This window comes from Castor canadensis, chromosome 11, assembly GCF_047511655.1.
Source record: "Castor canadensis chromosome 11, mCasCan1.hap1v2, whole genome shotgun sequence".
Classification (NCBI taxonomy): Eukaryota; Metazoa; Chordata; class Mammalia; order Rodentia; family Castoridae; genus Castor; species Castor canadensis.
Window position 1 is genome coordinate 112,421,123 of NC_133396.1, and position 16,629 is coordinate 112,437,751.

A 16,629-nucleotide genomic window follows, 5' to 3' on the forward strand; every position below is an offset into this window, starting at 1 on the left:
AGGGAACCTTGATTCCTAAAGCTGCAGCTTCAGGAGCCTCTCAAAATGGCTTCCTACTACTGCATCCCAACCAAATGCTGGGCAGAAGAGAGAATTTCCCATTGTCTCTCTGCCACGTGTACTCTAGGATTCTTGTGTGGTTAGACTGCAATCCACTTGGTATCGAGTTCAGTGTTAATTGTGTTTTCAGAGCCTCTTGTTCTTTCTTGTTTTTGTCTCTGCCCCTGCCCTCTACTGCCCTTCTGCCTAGTCCACTTGCCTAAGCTCTCTCTTTCTCCCTGTCCTGTTCTATACATTTTTTGGGTTTTTTCATAAGATAAGATTTTTGTATGCAACTGAAACTATAGGGTGCATTTTCTGAAACTCTTGCTTTTTCTTTTGCCTCAGTCCCCATTTTCAGCAGCTGCATATGTCCTGCACTCTGCCCACTGGAGTGGTCTTTATCTTCCTCTGTCTCTGTTTGTTACTGAAACTTCAGTCTCTTCTTGCCATCACACACATCAAAAGGTAGCTGCTGTCCTCCAGCTGTTCCTATACATATCCTGGAGATGCTAGCAATTGGTGGTGGCACTAGCTGGCCACCTTCGTGGATGCCTTCAATATTTTGATGTATATATTAACCTTTTATGCTGAACTCATTTAAAGTCACAGGGTCTTCTAACATCTAAATCATGTTGCTCCATTTTGCTTTATGGTTGGACCAATGTGAGAACCAACTATATGCTTAGAAATAAAACAAGATGAGGGAGAACTGCTGATGCCTGAGAAATGGATCCTGCCTCAGGGGATCCTAGCTGAGCAGAAAAGACAGATACATACATGAGTGACTCATGTCCCAGACATGGGAACAGGAATGCAGATGAGGGGCTTGAGGAGGAAGGTGGGCCAGAACAACTACTGAGAGGGGATAACAATTAAAGGTTGGGTAATTTTGAGACTGATTGATCTTGTATTAGTGGATCAAATATTTAGTTTAATGTTGTATATATGAGGTAGTTGGGTGAGATAAGGATATTCATACACTGTAGTCTTGCAATGAAATTTTCTCCTTGATCAAGTGCTTCCTAGTTGCTAGTAATACTCTTAGTAATATCCACCCCCCTTCCTATTTGCTAGAAAGCACTTGATAAATGAGAAATCATCTTTGCAAGGCTGTAGAGGAGCACAGTTGCATTTTACCTGCCCAGTGTCATTAAAAGATTCTGGAAGGAGGACAACAATGCTTCAGATGTAGGTTATGATGACATAACCTACTTCAGACAGGTAGGTTAGTTGTGCATTTTCCCAGTTACCTTTGGCCTCAGGAGATGGTGCTGCCTGGGCATTCTTGGGTATATTTTATCCTGCCTGGACCTTGATTTCATAACCTGGTCATGGAAAACTATTTGCAGAACTGGTATGATGATAAGATCCCACACAGGGTTCCTCAGTGGGATGGCAACTATGGCTCTTTCTGCAATAATGTCCATCTGCCTTATTGGAACAAGGTGCTGTGCTAGGCTGGGGGTGGATATTATTAAGAGGTGAGGAACAAAGCTGGAGGGAGCAGGGAGAGGGTAACAGAGAAGTTGGAGTGAAGGAAGTGGGGTCTTTTGAGTGCAACGTTGGTAGCATTAACCTTTCTCTTCATCACTCCTTTTCTCCAACTCATCCTCCTCTCCAAGTCAACACTCTTTTCTTTGTATCTGACTTAGCAGTAGGATTAAGTGTGCCACTGAACTCAGGGCACATGGTGAAGGTGGGAGCTGACATTGTCATCTGCATGCAGGAATCAACTGTCCTTGAATCTAATCCTCAAGCTAAGGTGCAAAGAAATGAGGCAGGACTCTAGGCAGGACTTTATTGGATAAAAATACCTATGGGGACTCTTTATACCTGAAAGATAGCTTTTGAAGGACTGATGTGCGTATTAATCCTCCTCCTCTACAAATGGAAATCTACTTGTAAACAGTACTGGCTTGTTTCACAACATGCCAGGATCCATAACTGATGAATCAAAGTGATGATCTTAACATTAATTTTTTGGGAGCTGGACTACAGGCTTAGGAGGCCCTTTTCTTTTGATTGCTTCTGGCTTAACTCTTCTGGTTCTCTGTTCCTTTCTTTGCCAGCTAGCAAGGGAAGTCTTCAGTCTGTTTCCTTTATAGGGGTGTGCAAAGTTAATCAGATGGCTGAAAATTTCTCTGCAGCTACCAATTGGCCCAGGAATCCCTATTTGTGTAAATTGGTAGATGGTGGGTAAACTTAGACAAAAACTACATAGTGCCTAACAGTTACCCCCTCAATGTTTATTTTTGGCTTAGTTCTCTCCAGAGAGGCAAGTGCTAAGGACCATTAGCAGCGATGTGAAGGCGGAGGCAAGGGAAATGCTGGTGGTCCATGATGGTGGAAAAGGGAGGGCTGGGATACTCAGTTCTTTTCTTTAGCAGTTTTGGAGAAAGAAGTTGATTTTGGATTCTCCTGTTTGGTGATGGTTTTCCTATAGGGAAACAATGGCCATTTAGACTCCAGAAAAAGAGGTCACCTGAGAAGTTGTGATATTTAACTGCTGTATTATTCTGTATCCTTTCCTAAATTATAAGCCAAGGAACACTGCCCGAGTAATGTTCCTTGATAAGGAGTCTATGGCACAGTAGTCTGTGAAGCCTGTAGACTATATTACCTCTTGGAGATTTACAGGTCTTGTTAACAGGTTAAAGTTTGAGAAGTCCTACAGAGAAGAACCAGATTTAAAGTTGCTTAACCAAGAATTTTCCAAACTTATTTGACTCTGAAACTCTTTTTATACAAATAACACCTGCATTTTGGGAAACTGAGTTAACGTAAGAGACAGTAGCTGTACTGAGCTTCTTCCAATGCTACCTTATAGATGCCTTATAGTTATTATCTTGACTCTTTCTTATGAGCTTTCTGAGACCATTTCCATTTTACAGAGGAAGAGACTGAGGTTTAACAAGGTCAAGGAGCTTGCTCAAAGTTACACAGATTGTAAATGGTGGCACTAAAATTTGAACATTGGTTTGTGTAACAACAGATCATATTCCATTCTTACTTTGTCACACTTCATAAGTCTCCCATTTTTAACCAAGAAGGTAGGAATTGGGTGGGGTAGGAAATACTAAGTCAAATCAGGTGCAAGTTTAATATTCTTTTTCTTCCATATAGATGCAGTTAAGATCATCCACATTGTAGGAATCTATCTCTGCCAAGAGAAATGCTTGAAAGGTGGCCAGGCCTCATAAATTCAAGGCTGATTGTGATGAAGGGCTGGCTGTCCTTGGGCCTGGAGGATAGTGACATTTGGATGTATCAACAGAAGCTTACAACTTTTATTATAATACTCTCATTTAAAGCGATTCCTCTATCCAGTTGTCTCCCCTTCCATCTGTTGATGCTCTGGAGGGCTATGAAATGCACCCTAAGTTCTTATAGATAATACTTTGCCAATAGAAGCCAGCAGGGGAAAAATGTCTGACAACGCATCCTGCTGTCCTGGTTGCCCCTGGTCCTCCACCCTACATGAGAGATGTTTCTGACCAGGTCTCCTCAGAGGACAGGGGCTAACCTAGGCCATGGTTCATGGAATTAGTTGTAGGGGTGGGTGCCCAGGCTGGTGGCCAGAGAGCTAAGGACATCACCACCAATGTGAAGTCAGCATCTGGAGCCCTCTTACAGTGCCTCTGACTCTTTTGACACTCTGGATATTACAAAGGGGTTTTTGCCACCAAACTTGGCCTCACAGCATAGTTTAAAAAGGTTTTCTTTATGAGGCCTGTTCAAGAAGCTTATCTAAATGAAAGATTTGACGGAAAACAAGCAGGAGTGATGGTCGTTCTTCGCGCGTTCCTTCTCTGCTCTGAGAAGCGGGGTGAAGGACACACCTCTGACTGAACGATGTTGATCTCAGGAGAGATGTAAATTGAGTACAGAAACATGGTCTTGGCCAATGTATTCAGTTCATCTAAAATGCTGGTGGTGGCTGGGACTCAGAGACCGATAAAATTAAGATGAAGAAAATGAAATACTCCTGAACTCAAGGAGGTTGTTCTCCCGGCAGGACACATGTGAACACGTAATTGGAAAGCAGTGTAGTAAAGGCTTTAAGAGGTAGGGAGACAAGGGGTGCTCTGCAGGACCTAGGAGAGGGAATCTGAGGAGCCTAGCAACTGAGCATGGAAGTGGGACTTTCTTTTGGACAAAATGGCAGGGAGGGAGAGGCCATTCCAGGCAGAAGTAATGGTGCATGCAAAAGCAATTAGAAGATTTCCACCCACTGGGGATGAGGGGAGTTCTGCTAGAGTGAAATCAGTAGCTCCCAGATGCAGGCTGGCGATGAGCGGGGGAGGGTGGAAAAGGAGAAAAGAAGACCCAGGTCAAGGATACAAGGGGTAAGGAAGAACATCTCAGCATGTTCCACTACTGAGTCACTCTACAGACAAGCAAATTACCTCTGGGAGAGCATCCTGGGTTTGGATTTGTGTGTGGCATATGGAATTTGGGAATTTAGAATGACAGTCAGGGATGAAATGATGGGGTCCCTCCTCAAAGCCAGGCCCAGCCTCTCAGGCTGAACATTAACATAGCTGTTCACCATTTCAACCAGGCAGCGTGGAGCGGGTGGCAGGGTCCTTACTTCTTCCTGAAACTTCAGAGCAGACAAGTGAACCTTTTTCTCAGCTGTGGTTGAAGGTCCTGCCTGCTGGGGCCTGAATGCCAGCTCTGTCTAGCTTCAGATTGCCAGCCGCAATGGAGAATGCCCTCGTTGTATGGGGAAAGGCATTCTCAGAGCTGTCAGGACCTGAATATATACAGCGAGCCAGGCTGTAATATGTCCAGGGTTGCTATCGAAAAGAAAATAAGGGAGATCTCACAAGATGTGACACCTCATAGATTTAAAGCTGGACAGAGTGACTTGCTGACCTCCACACTGCTCACAGGGGGCACATCCATCTCCCCCTTATATAATCCTCCAGTCTGTCATTGACATGCCAGCTGGGCCAGGCTCTGCTTGCAGCCAAGGACCCTGCATCTCTGGAGTAGGATGCCTGAGGACTTTGCTTTTTCCTATTTGTCTTAATCACTCTGGGACTTTCTTCAGGGTTTCTATGGAATAAAAGTAGGCAATTCTTATGGAAGAGAACCAGGGGTGGGGATGACAAATACCAGCTTTGTAGCCTGATGGATTCCTCTTTGTGCTTTGAATAGAGGTCATTTTCAAATCCTTCAAAGAAAGGAATTTTGATTGTGTTGGGTCAGGCAGGTGTTTCTGATGGGTGGAACTGAGGAATGTCACAAATTGAGGCTGGGTGAGTAGAACAATGAACATATGGGATCCCAGGTACCATGAGGCCTGGCAGAAAGAGAGAAAAACAACATTATAGGTGAGGCCCAGAGACCAGGCTGTGTGGGCCCAGTGGGGTGAGATGAAGGAGGGCTTCCAGAGAACCAGGTATAGGGAAGGTGGTACATTTTTGGGGGGGCGGGTGGAGTTTGGGCTCTTTTTTAAAACTTCTGGAAGAAGTGAGTCCGTGGTGGAGGAGGATGGCCATGAACTTGTGGAAAGATGCTGGGTTCTCCACTACAAACAGTAGGGTTTTATGAGCTAAACTTTTCTTTTTCTCCTCCTTTGCTCCTACTCCTCTTGCAAGCTGTCCCCATCCTTTCTGGCACTGCTGCATTGCTGTAGATTTTAGTGAAGACTGTGTACTTCATTCCCACCTCCAACATGGCGTTTGGAGGTTTCAAGGCTGAGGTTCTGATGGAGACGCCATAGGGTTTCTGATTGCGGGCCCGCACACGTGTGCTTCTCCCCTCTGATGAGGAGGCTCAGTGAGAATGGGTTAGAGGTACTCTATGGAGGGTGGGTAAGCCTGGGAGCTGAGAAGCAGCTGCATTCGTGGAGGTGTGACATCAGATCAGCTAGAAGAGAACTGTGTGCTGCATGTTACAGACTTTGTTCTACTCCCTGTGAGGAGGTGAGAAGTGACAGGAAGCAGAAGCCCTGGTCTTGGAGGGCTCATGTGCTCATGATCTGTCCTTACTTGGAGGCTTGTGGTGATGGTGGACCCCTCCCTGACTGTCTGAAGGCAGGGAGGGGTCCAAGGTGCCCCCATTAACTTGCTCCCTGTCATGATTTGGCTAAGGAAAGCTGTTCTGTAGCTCTTGATGAGAATAATTCAGTTCTCACTCTGCACAGTTAAATCAAAAGGCCAAGGGGCTTATCTAGTGGGGTGATCAATCACACAAATTCTTCCTCCTCTTCCTTTCACCTTTTGCTTTTTCAAACACGCTCAGATTAACAAACTGAGAAAACAAAGAAAACAAACAAAACAGGAGATGACCTGGAGGCAAATCAGAAGCATGGAAGAATAGAAATGGTTTTCTTCCAAAAAAAGAGGACCCATATATTTGATCACCATGCTCTGCCACTTTCCACACATTGCAGGGATTAGGTTGAAAGCTGGAGTTTTTGTTGTAGGAAGCTGGTGTGCCTTGTTTGGGATGGCTTTGTGAGAAGGTTGGAAATAGGGAATCTCACGTAGGTCAGGGAATAGTAACTTGGGGCAGCAGAGTTGTAGCTGTGTCCTTTGCCTCTCTAGGGAAGTGGGGAGCCAAGGTAGAAGAGGGAGATGCATCAGTTAGTAAGTGAGTGTGTGGCTATGGAGAGGGGATCCTGGGGGCAGGAGTTGCTAATGTTTATTCATTTCTACAGTGTGTGGGTACTTTGTATTTGTTTTCTTGGTTATTCCTCTGCCCAATTTACCCCGCCCTACCCCAACCATACAGGTAGGTATTATTCCTGCTGTGCCTGAGAGGAGAATGAGAATCTGAGTGGGAGTAACCTGCCCAGTTTAATCAGAACTAAAGGTTAGAGTTAAGAAGGGTCAGTCCTGAGATTTGAGCACAGGCCAGTGTGGCTTGGAAGGCTCTGTGCTTTCCACCACCCCATGCCATCTTTCTGTAGCGTTGGTTCTTGTTTCAAAGGTCACAGACACAAAACATTCCATCTTTTCAGGTCAGGTGTGCCAAAATTTCAGGTTTGGCATTGGACTCTTGGCGGCTGTGGATGCCTTTGGGGTGATTTGAGTCTGTGCCCCCCTGCCTCTCACAGCCGCCGGCTAAGTTGGGTTGAGAGGGCAGGTGGCACAGAAGGTAGATAATTGATTTTCTTTTTATGAATATTCATTTGAGGTTACTTCTCCATCTGTTCTTCTGCAGTTTCAAAATGGTCACTGCAGAGTGAACCAGAGCAAGCCTATCCTGCTTCTTCTAGGTCACTTGTTAACTACTAAGGGATCAGGTTGACCATGAACAGAGATGGGTAAATTGTCTGGGCTTGAGATTTTTTCTAGATTTTACATCCTTAATTGCACTGAGCTCTTTGCAGTCATCTAATGCACAGTCAACTGCACGGAAATGCGTGAGTTGGGTGGCTGAGCCCCTGGCAGTCCTGAGATTGGGAGGGCTCATAGGATGACTGATCATAGTCTATGACGGAGAGGAAGAACCATAAAGTGTAAGGGGCTCATTACTTTTGATGGATCTGGCTCAAATCAAACAACATTTTAGTCTCTTGTGTTAGAATCCAGGCTGAGTATCAAATAAAAATGTCTTTTTGGGCTCACTGTACTTGCCTTTTGGGGGAGAGAAAACTTGGTGACTCTTTCACCATGGTTTACGGGTTCAAAAGTCTATACCATAGAAAAAGATTACATTTCTGGTATTCTGTCAACAAGTATTGAATACTATGCTATTCTTTCCTCTGTCCATGAAATGTGATAGCTGATATTTCTAATAATGACTCCTGAAGACAGAAATGTCTTGCATGGGCCCCTGCATCTCACAGATGGGCAAATTAGGCTCATTAAACTTTTAATGCAAAATGCATTTCGTAGGATACTAGTTCTTTGAAAATGTGTATATGTTGCATATTTAGGAATACTTTCAATATCAAGGTAGTTAGTACAATTCTGGATATTATATAGCTCAGTTTATGTTTTCATTCAACATTTGTTCATGTATCATTTATATTTTTACTCTCTCTTTAGCACAATGCCTGGCAAGTGGTACACAATGAATACAATTTAGATTTTATTATTTTGAGAAGAGCATGAGGGACAGCCTTGGGCATTGGGAAAGGTGTAAGATGTGGAATGCTTGGGAAGACAAAGCTGGCCCTGGAGTGGAACTTACATTTAGCTGGGACTGCAGGTAGGGAAACCATGTGCCGAACTCCTCAGTAGAAGATCTGGGAGGAGCACCTTTTGCAGACTGGAAGGGCTCAGGGGGGTTAGAAGGACAGACATTATCCAGGCCAACAGGAAATGTGGTTGATGGAGTTTCATATGCCTGAAGGTGAGAAAGAGAGCATTGCATCCCAACTGGGTGGCTGCTTCCCTGGAGAGAGACCACTGACACTTGGTTTCTAAATCATCCTGCTGTAGCCCCCATAATCTCCTTCACAGCATCATCTATGTGAACTCTGTCTACACCAGTGGTTCCCAGCTGGAGCATTTGTTGGTCCCCTTCCCCCTTTTCCTAAGCAGGTGCTCTATCACTTGAGTATGCCTCCAGTCCCCCTTTTCCTACAGGGAACTTGGCAATGTCTGATTGTTGCATCTGGAGGGATGGGGGTGCTGTTGATGCCCAGTGGGTACTAGTCAGGGGTGCTGCCAATATCTTAGCAATGCGCAGGTCAGCTCTGGGCAACAAGGAATCATCTATCCCAAATGTCAGTAATGCTGCTGCTGAGAAATCCTTACATGCACTAAATCTCTACAGAGTCTTTGGCCTCTGGAGTCCTTGGTTGAGCACTTCAGTAGGAAGTCAGAACTGGACCCCGTGGGTTAGATGGTGGGTGGAATATTGAAGCACCAACCAAAAGCTGTTTCTTAGGTCTGCTGGCTGAATGTTGGACAGGTTTTTCTCTCCGTTCATGGAGCTCTAGATACTAATACAGAGCAGCTGGTTAATAACTAAGATGGATTGAGATATAAGCTGCCGTCTGAAGTAGCATTTTAACCAATGATCAGCCAGAAGAGTTTGTGTAAAATGGAGTTAAAGATGGTGACAAGTGAAGGAAACAACATATGTGAAGTGTTTGGCAGGAGTGCTCACAATGCTGCTTTTCTTTACTGTTTTTATTCTGCTCGATGGCTTGAGTATGTTAATTCAGCTGTTCTACTCACGCTAGTTGTTTGATCAAGTGCTAATCTAGGTCTTGCCGTGAAGGTATTTTACAACTATACTTAGTGCCCTTAATCAGGTTTTCAAGGAAGGGAGATTATCATGAATAACCTGGGTTGACTTGACTGAAATGGTTTGAGAAGATCCTCTGGGTGAAAAGAGGAATTCTGGCCGTGGATGACAACTGTGTTAGCTTTCCATTACTGAAACAAACACCTGGAAAAATCAACTTATGAAGAGGAAAGTTTCATTTTGACTCACAGCCTTGAAGGCTTCAGTCCATGATCCATTGGCCCCTTTTGTTTGGGGATTGTGGTGTGGCAACACATGGCAGAGAGTACACCATGGAACAAAACTGCTCACCTCATGGTCAGAAAGTAAAAGAGAGAAGGAGGAAGAGACTGGGGTCCCATAATTCCCTTTGAGGTCACACAATCCCATGACCTAACCTCTTTTTTTTTCATCATTGTTGTGCTGGGTGGGAGAACATTGTGGCATCTACATAGGTTCTTAAAATGTATCAAAAATATCATACATGAATTCACCTCCTCAACAATTCTCTTTCATCCCCTGCCCCTGTCCCCCCGATTCCTGGAATAGCTTCAACAGGTATCATTTTTGCATTTACTTATATGTATACACATCTTTTTACACTGTATTCACCTTCCTACACTCTTTCCCCAACACTGCCCCCCTCCCACTGGTGCTAGTCCTCCCCCTTTGGCAGGACTTGTTCCGCCCTTTTGTTCTCTGATTTTGTAGGAGAAAAAAGAGAAAAGATAAAATGTAAAACAGGACATTTTAGCTTATGTGAGATAAAGGAGCTACACTGGGAGTTTCCTTGTGGTATTTCCATGTATGTATGTATTATAGCCCAAATTGGTTTATCTCCTCTAATTTTCTTCATTCTACCTTAGTCCCTTTCTCATGCTAGTTTCAGTCAGTTTAAGATTTCTATATTCATTCTTATATAAGAGTATATCAACCCTACTCAAGTTCTTACTTTCCTTACCCCTCTTTGCATGACCTCCCCTTAGTGTGACCAGTAATTTACAAAATACCTACATTTGTGTTAGGTCTGTGTTCCACAAACGAGAGAGAACATGCAGCTTTTGGCCTTCTGAGCCTGGCTACCTTCACTTAAGATGATGTTCTCCAGTTCCATTCATTTACCTGTAAATGACAAAATTTCATTCTTCTCTGTGGCTAGGTAAAATTGCATTGTATATAAATACCACATTTTCTTAATCCATTCGTCAGTAGTGGGGCATCTTAGCTGTTTCCAAAGCTTAGCTATTGTGAATAGCACTGCAATAAACATGTGTGTACCAGTACTTTTGTTGTAAGCTGATCCACAATCCTTCGGATATATCCCTAGGAGTGGTATTCCTGGATCATATGGCAGATCTATTTTTAGTTTTTTAAGGAGCCTCCAAACTGTTTTCCATAGTGGTCGTACTAGCTTAGATTCCCACCAGCAGTGTATGAATGTTCCTTTTTCCCCTCATCCTTGCCAACACTTGTTATTTGTGTTCTTGAGAGCTTGTTTGGAGGTTCTAGCAGGGGAGCATGGCTACTCGTATGCCCTTGACCAAAGAACGGTCCTCCTCTATCGGGGATGGTCGTCCTCTTCGACTGAGCACTCAGCTTCGGGAGGGATGCCCATGGAGTGGTGAGGGAGGAAGGGGACACCCGCCTAGCCAGCCAGATCAGCTGAATCAACCCTGGTGATCAATGGGGTGACAGATGTTGCAGTCAGATTGCCTCACATCCTGTGTTCTTGATGATAGTCATTCTAACAGGAATAAGGTAGAATCTTAATGTGGTTTTGATTTGCATTTCCTTTATAGCCAGGGATGGTGAGCATTTTTTCATGTATTTGTAACCATTTGGACTTTTTCCTTTGAAAAGGCTCTGTTCAGTTCAGTTGTCCATTTCTTCATTGGGTCATTGATTTTTTTGGGAGTTTAGTTTTTGAGCTCCCTGTATATTCTGGTTATCAACCTATTGTTAGATGTATATCTGGCAAAGATTTTCTCCCATTCTGTGGGTGGCCTCTTCAATTTAGAGACCATTTCTTTTGTTGTGCAGAGCTTTTTAATTTCACATAGTCCCATTTGTTGATGCTTTCTCTTAGTTGCTGAGACACTGGAGTTCTACTGAGGAAGTCATTGCCTATGCGTATTGCTTCCAGACTATTCCCTGCTCTTTCCTGCACTAGCTTCAAGATTTCAGGTCTTATATTAAGGTCCTTAATCCACTTTGAGTTGATGCTTGTACAGGGTGATAAACATGGATCTAGTTTCAGTTTTCTGATTGCAGAGATCCAGTTTTCCCAGCAACATTTGTTGAAGAGGACTTCTTTTCTCCATTGTATGTTTTTGGCAACTTTGTCAAAAATTAGTTGGGCATAGCTGCGTGGATTTATATCTGGGTCCTCTATTCTGTTCCACTGGTCTTCATGTCTGTTTTTGTGCCAGTCCCATGCTGTTTTTATTGCTATGGCTCTGTAGTATAGTTTGAAGTCAGGTATTGTGATACCTCCAGCATTGCTGTTTTTGCTCAGTATTGTCTTGGCTATTTGCATGACCTAACCTCTTGAAAGGTTCCACTACCTTCCCAAAATTACCAACTTGGAATCAAGCCTTTACCACATGAACTTTTGGGGGACCATTCCAGATTCATACTATAGCAACAGCTTTGGCTTCTGATCCTGGGTTATGACCTGACCAAGGTCCTTCCTTTCTGACTCTTTGTCCTAGGAATTTTAGACTTGTTTAGCCAGCCTCCACAATTGCATAAGCTTCCTGGAATAAATTCTGTACATACGTCTCTTACTGGGTCTGTTTCTTTGGTTGAAACTTGATTGAGACAATAGAATGAATAGCCTTTTCTTTCTGGCAGTACTGGGGTCTTGAACTCAGGGCCTTATGCTTGCTAGGCAGGCACTTTATCACTTAAGCCACACCCCTGACCCATTTTTGCTTTAGTTATTTTTTGGATAGGGTTTCTGCCTTTGGCCCAGGGCTGGCTTTGGACTGGGATCTTCTTACCTATGCCTCTTGTGCAGCTGGGATTACAGATGTGAGCCATCATGTCCAGCTTATTTATTGAGCTGGAGTCTTGTTAACTTTTGCCTGGGTAGGCCTTGAACCATGATCCTTTCAATCTCCACTTCACAAGTACCTGGGATTATAGGTGTGTACCACCACGATCAGTTAGGATGCATAGCATTTTATGTCCACAGGGAAGGAGGTATTTTGAGGTGCTTGAAACATTTTTTTTCCAGTGGCAGAAATTGTTTGTCGAAAGGAGATACATGTAATTGCTTACCGAGGATGATGCATGGACTTGGAATCCTAGCTGCCCTCCAACTGATGGTCTAGCAAATGCCTCACACACAGACACACTTACACACACACCACACACATTGAGATACACATAAGCATACACACACACACACACACACACACACACACACACACACTCTCTCTCAAACTTCCTTCCTGGGTATTTTCATTTTTTTTATTAGGATATATTAATTATATGGGGGGGATTCGTAGTGACAATTCTGATTAGACTTATATTGTACATTATCTACATTGCCCTCATCGTCTCTCCCCCTCAACTCCCTCCCAACCCACTTACAGCATTGCAAGAGGTTTCTTAGTTCTGTTTCATATAGGTATATGAAGTCCATCTGCCATATACTCTCATCTTAATCTTTTTCCTTCACCCCACTGTACCTATTTTACAGTTCTGGTTTTCATTATTAATATTTAAGTTGATGTTCAAAGGGGTGTCCCAATGTATGCCCACTGTGGATGTACTTTGGTCCATTCAGTTCCTTCATTATTACTCTCTCTCACCCCTTTACCTCCCACCCCCTGTTTTTCAACAGCTTTCAACACACATCCTTATATCCTCAACCTTCACATATTATGATATGTGATATTACTGATGCTTTATCATTTTCTTTTCTTTTCCCTCTTTCCCTGAGTTCCATAGAGTAGTTACATTGTTACAAACATGTTCTACATCTGAGTTTTGTATATGATCATGCCTGGTTTTGTGTATATGTTTGTCTTCAGATCTATCTTCCGTGTATGAGAGAAAACATGCAGCTTTTATGTTTCTGATATTGGCTTATTTCACTTAACATGTCCTCCAATTGGGTCCCTTTGGCTTCAAACCACGTTATTATTCCTTATGGCTGAGTAATACCCCATTGTGTATATATCTATAATTTCTCTATTCATTCATCAGTTGTAGGGCACCTGGGTTGTTTCTATAGCTTGGCTATTGTGAATAGTGCTGTGATGAACATTGGTGTAGAGGTGTCTCGACTGTATCCTGTCTTACGTTCCTTTGGGTAGATGCCCAGGAACAGCTATCAGTGGATCATATGGCTGTTCTATCTGTAGTTTTTTGAGGAATCTTCATACTTCTTTCCACAGTGGTTGTACTAATTTGCAGTGTTTAAGGGTTCCTGTTTTGCCACATCCTCACCAGCATTTGTTGTTGTTATTACCATTGATTATGGCCGTTTTAACTGGGGTGAGGTGAAATCTAAGTGTTCTTTTGCTCTGTATCACTTTTATAACAAGGGAAGTTGAACACTTCTTCATGTATCTACTGGTCATTTGTACCTTGTCCTTAGGAATTTCCTGTTTAATTCATGTGCTCATTTATTCACTGGGGTGTTGATTCTTTGGGGGCTGAGTTTTTTGAGTTCCTTGTAGATTCTGGATATTTGTCCCTTATCAGATGAGTAGCTGGCAAAGATTTTCTCCCATTCTATGGGCTGTTTCTTCAGTCTAGTGGCTGTTTCCTTTGCTGTGCAGAACTTTTTTTGTTTGATGCAGTCCCATTTGTTCATTGTTTCTCTTAGATGCTGAACCTTTTGAGTTCTGTTTAGGAAGTCGTTTCCTTTATCTATCTGTTCCAGTGTATTTCCTGCTGCTTCCTGGAGTTGTTTCAAAGTTTCAGGTATTATATTAAGGTCTTTAATCTACTTTGAGTTGATTTTGGTATAGAGTGAAAGACAGGGATCTAGTTTCAGATCTAGATGTGGATATACAGTTTTCCCAGCAGCATTTGAAGAGGCTGTTTTTTCTCCATCATGTGTTTTGGGCTCTTTTGTCAAAGATCAGTTGGCTATAGATGTGTGTGTTTATGTCTGGATCTTCTGTTATGATCCATTGGTCTTCCTGTCTATTTTTGTGCCAATACCATGCTGTTTTTATTGTTATGGCTCTGTAGTATAGTTTGAAGCCAGGTATTGTGATGCCTCCAGCATTGGACATTTTGCTTAGAATTGCTTTGGCTATTTGAGGTCTTTTGTGTTCCATGTATTTCATGATTGCCTTTTCTATTTCTGTGCAGAATGTCATTGGAATTTTGATAGGGATTGTGTTGAACAGGTAGATTGCTTTTGGTAGTATGGCCATTTTCACAATGTTGATTCTACTAATCCACGAGCATGGAAGGTCTTTCCATCTTCTGATGTCTTGTTTGATTTCTCTCTTCAGTGGTTTATAGTTTTCATTAAAAATGTCTTTGGTTTCTTTTGTTAAATTTATCCCAAGGTACTTTATTGTTTTTGAGGCTATTGTAATGGGATTGTTTCTCTGATTTATTTCTCAGTCTGTTCATTGTTGGTATATAGAAAAGCTACTTATTTCTGTATGTTAATTTTGTATCCTGCTACTTAGCTGAAAGAGTTTGTGATTTCTCATAGTTTTTTGGTGAGTGTTTGGGGTCTCTAAAGTGTAGGATCATGCCATCTGCAAATAGGGATAGTTTGACTTCTTTCATCCTTTAGGATCCCTTTTATTTCTTGCTCTTGTCTTATTGCTTGGGGCTAGAAATTCAAAACTATATTGAATAAGAGTGGAGAAAGAGGACAGACCTGTTTTGTTCCTGATTTTAATCTTCTTCATTTAGTATGATGTTGGCTCTAGGTTTGTTGTGTATAGTTTTTATTATGCTGAGGAACATTCCTTTTATTTCTAGTTTCTTCAGAGCTTTTATCATGAAAGGGTGTTGGATTTTGTCAAAGGCTTTTTCTGTGTCTATTGAGAGGATTATGTGGTTTTTGTCCTTGCTTCTGTTTATATGCTGTATTATGTTTATGGATTTACGTATGTTGAACCATCCTTGCATCCCTGGAATGAAACCAACTTGGTCATGGTGTATGATCTTTTTTATACGTTGTTGAATTCTGTTTGCCAGTATTTTGCTGAGAATCTTTGTATCTATATTCATTAAAGATATTGGTCTATAATTCTCTTTTCGGGTTATGTCTTATTGGGTTTTGGAATGAGTGTGATGCTGGCTTCATAGAATGAGTCTGTTAGTGTTCCTTCCCTTTCTATTTCATGGAAAAGTTTGATGAGTATTGGTGTTAGTTCTTCTTTAAAGGTTTGGTAAAATTCAACCATGAATCCATGAGGTTCTGGGCTCTTCTTTGTAGGGAGACTTATTACTGCTTCAATTGCATTGCATGTAATAGGACCATTTAGGTGGTAAATATCTTCTTGGTTCAATTTTGGTCAGTTATATGCATCTAGGAATTTATCCATTTCATCTACATTTTCCAGTTTACTTAAATATAAGTTTTCAAAGTACGCACTAATGAGTCTCTGGATTTTGCTAGTATTGTTGGATATGTCTTCTTTTTCATCTCTGATTTTATTAATTTGTATCTTTTCCCTCTGTTTTGTTATGTTGGCTAAGGGTTTGTTGATTTTGTTAATCTTTTCAAAGAACAAACATTTTGTTTCATTGATTCTTTGTATAGCTTGTTTCGTTTTGATCTCATTGATCTTGGCCCTGATCTTTATTATTTCTGTCTGCTGGTTTTGGGTTTGGTTTGTTCTTGTTTTTCTAGGAGCGTAAGGTGCATCATTAGGTTGTTTATTTGAGAGGTCTCTATTTTTTTAATGTAGACACTTACAGCTGTAAACTTTCCCTGTAGCATGGTCTTTGCTGTTTCCCACAGATTCTGGTAGGTTGTATTTTCATTTTTATTGGATTCTAGGAACTTTTAAATTTCTCCCCTTGTTACTTCAGTCACCAATTGTTTTTTTTTAGCAGTGTGTTGTTCAGTCTCCATATGTTTGAATATTTTCTGTGGTTTCTTTTGTTGAGGTCTAGGTTTATTCCATTGTGATCTGATATGATGCAGGGGGTTATTTTGACTTTCTTGAATTTGTTGAGACTTGATTTATGTCATAAATTGTGATCTGTTTTGGAGAAAGTTCCATGAGTTGCAGAAAAGAACATGTATTGCCTGGTTGTTGGGTGAAATACTCTGTAGATATCAACCATGTCTATTTGGTCTAAAGTGTTTAGTAGCTTTGAAGTTTCTTTGTTGATCTTTTGCCTGGATGACCTATTTATTGGTGACAGTGGGGTATTCAGGTCTCCCACTATCACTGT

The 16,629-nt window shown here is 42.1% G+C and overlaps 1 protein-coding gene across 12 annotated transcripts in view; it reads left to right on the plus strand.

Moving 5' to 3' along the window:
* Hhipl2 (HHIP like 2) overlaps positions 1–16,629 on the plus strand; it is a 201,258-nt gene that overhangs the window by 86,282 nt on the left and 98,347 nt on the right. The window lies entirely within an intron of this gene.